Consider the following 3,088-nt stretch of genomic DNA (forward strand, 5'->3'; position numbering starts at 1 on the left):
ATATATATATATATATATATATACACATACATATATATATATTTACTTACATGTGTATGCATGTGCCAGTATATATATAGATATATCTATATATATCAGATACATATAAATATGTGCATGCATATCTATCAAATCCATTACAATCGATAAATCATCCGGTTTATAGCGTTAATATATATCTTCCCTCGCATCTTTCCCAGTATACATAGACACACATAGACATTCATACACACACTTATCCAAAGAGACACAAACACACAAATATATATATATGTGTGTGTGTGTGTGTATACAGCTAGATATACATCCGCATGCATGAAAACTCACATACACTCATTCACACATACATATATGCGTTTCGTATGCATACAAAATCATGCACTTCTCGAGTAGTAAGGGGTTCGGAGAGAACTTTATAAGGATGCGATTTATAATTTACTCGATATTAGATAATCTAAGTACGTTTTAGTGAAGCTTAGTCAATGAGAGATATTTCTCTTGGCATCTTTCCAACGTAGTCTTTCTAAAGAAAGAATAAGAAGCAAAATGCTAATACCTTGTATAAAGCCTATGTAAATATTGTTATCTCAAACATCTGTTATGTTTTCCTTCTTTTCTTTTTCCTCTACGTCATGTCTTGTGATGTTTATATTTTTGAACAGTTCCTGTACTGAAGATAAATGAACAGAAATATATCAGCCTTTGTAGTAACTCCAAGACAACTGTAATTCTACGAACTCGGGATTTTGCACTTGAAGAGACACAAACACCCACAACCCACATACACACACACGAATATATGTATACATTGGCATATATTGTATATATATATTTATGTCTATATATGTATTTGTATATACACACACGCACGGACACACACATATAAAGAGAGAGAGTGGGAGAGAGACAGACATTGAGATAAAAGCCATGTTGATGATTGCATTATATAAAAAAGACGATTAGCGACCATACATTACTATATCATTCAAGAATGTCCAACCACCTTATATAGAATCAACGTATGAATCTGTGCCAGATCGAAAGGTTATACGTACCAGTTATAAATTATAAGCCTAAAGGCATTTCGGAAAATGTCTTGCGATTGTGTTTAGTAAATTTTGTCAAAATACGAATCATCTGGAATATAAGTGTCGTAGATTGGCGACAATTTCTTCGTATGAAAGTTTAACGACTTTCTCTTATCTTCGTAACAAGTTTGTGTGGTAAAAGAATCGCTAAATATATCTAAGAATCTTTGGATTCCTCTCTTCTGAACCATGCTGGAGGCTTATATACTGCCCATTAGAAAGTTTCTCAAATCAATCTCAGCCATACTAAATCAAGTGTAATGCAGTGAATAATGCACAGTTTGATACTCTGTGACTATGAAAATGTTCAGAGCAAGTAAAAGACTAAATAAAAGCATCAGCAACAACTAAACCAACATCACCACCGACAAAACAACATCATCATGGACAACAATGAAAGAGACTAAATCGACAGCAAGGAGCACAGGAGATATCCTTCACTTGATCACTCAACCTGAAAGAAACAGAATATAGCTGCATCAGCTGGTTCAAGCTCAAACAACAGCATTGGATAATGGATGACCATCGGTTCACTAACTGGGATAATGAATTGATCATGATGGAAACGGCTACTCAAGGGGAGAGAATTGGTCCTAGGTTTATTGTCCTTATGTTGAGGAATTGCATCAAACAATGAATAGCATAATATAGTTCCATATAATTCTTTTATTTTGTTTCTTTATTTCCATGAAATAGGGTCCTTGAGGTCACTGATAGTCGTGAATGACACAATTTCGTCCTCATACAAACACAGGCAAACTCACACCTTGTTTATATGAGTGAGTGTGCTGTGTGTCAGTATCTCTTCTAGGTACAGATTCACAATTCGATCGAAGGGTAGATTGTACAATGTTTGCATGGTAGTGAAATATAAGTAATATATGCAGTGGATATATGATGTAAAAATAGGATGCTGTAAAATATGATGTAAGGTATCGAAACTGTAATCGAATAAATACATTTTCGATGCGGCGGCCTTTTATTACAACGAGGCTTTGGCAGCCAGCACGTTTAAGCACCGCATCTCTTTTCTGCCGAGTCCTAACGCTCACCAAAGAAAGTGCCACCGAAAGGTCAATTGGTTTGCCGCATACTTCTCACTCAGCATGAAAACTTGCGTGGGACGTATCGTACATGGTTTAGTGGATAAGCATTTTCCGCAATCCAATAGGTAGGGACGGTTATTTAATAGACAGAACTTAAGTCTCTCATTCCGCTGTGCATCTAGTGTAAAAAGGTTTTCAATGAAAGACTCTAAACAGTGCAGAGAAGCAAGATGCTCATGTAGAGTTAACAGTGAGTGCCCTGATGCAACTCCTAGTCCGTGGTCTATGAGGCAAAGGTCGTGTCCTTCAGTAACAAGAGCAACAGCAGCGGTAGCAGAAACAACAACAATAGAGGAAGTGCAGCAACAAGTAAAGACACATACACAGAAACATAATGGATCATCGGGAGCCCTTTTAAGCTGCTACGAAACAACCACAGGTCGCCTTTTAGGATGGTATAGAGGTGCAACTTAACATCTTTGGGATCTTCACATGACATTTAAACGAGGAAGGAACGCCATACAGGATTAAATGAAAGCTCCTGGAACATCAGAAGCAGACGACGCAAACTTTGCTTGGCCGAGATAGCAAGGATCCCAAAAATTGGTTTGATTTGGGAGGCCTTCTTAAATACATAGAGTATTTGGTCTGTGGCCTCATACTAGAAAATGTGTGCTGAGGCATGGGCTCCACCGCTTGAAAAGTATTGGACGGAAAACGTACATAAACATCCCCTTTTCAGATATATCTAGGGCCCTTCTCGAGGAGATAACTCTGTGGTTTTATTCACCGCAATGCTGACCAAGCCTGTATTCTTACCTCCATTAGTAAAGATGCTATGTGCCTCCGGTCAGCGGGTCTGGTGCCTCGCCTCTACTGCTAGGAGCAATAGTCAACGTGAAACGAAGGGTAACATTCTGATAGGCTATGATCAAGGACTATATATATATATAT

The 3,088-nt window shown here is 37.6% G+C and overlaps 1 protein-coding gene across 5 annotated transcripts in view; it reads right to left on the reverse strand.

Moving 5' to 3' along the window:
• LOC106869260 (sex peptide receptor) overlaps nucleotides 1–3,088 on the reverse strand; it is a 741,054-nt gene that overhangs the window by 73,138 nt on the left and 664,828 nt on the right. The window contains exon 6 of one of the 5 annotated variants that reach the window (XR_008264113.1): nucleotides 652–670. The exons of the other annotated variants lie outside the window; for them this stretch is intronic. The gene's annotated coding sequence lies outside the window, so the exon portion shown is untranslated. Of the gene's footprint in view, nucleotides 1–651; nucleotides 671–3,088 lie in introns of those variants that run through there. 5 annotated transcript variants of the gene reach the window in all.

This window comes from Octopus bimaculoides, chromosome 5, assembly GCF_001194135.2.
Source record: "Octopus bimaculoides isolate UCB-OBI-ISO-001 chromosome 5, ASM119413v2, whole genome shotgun sequence".
Classification (NCBI taxonomy): Eukaryota; Metazoa; Mollusca; class Cephalopoda; order Octopoda; family Octopodidae; genus Octopus; species Octopus bimaculoides.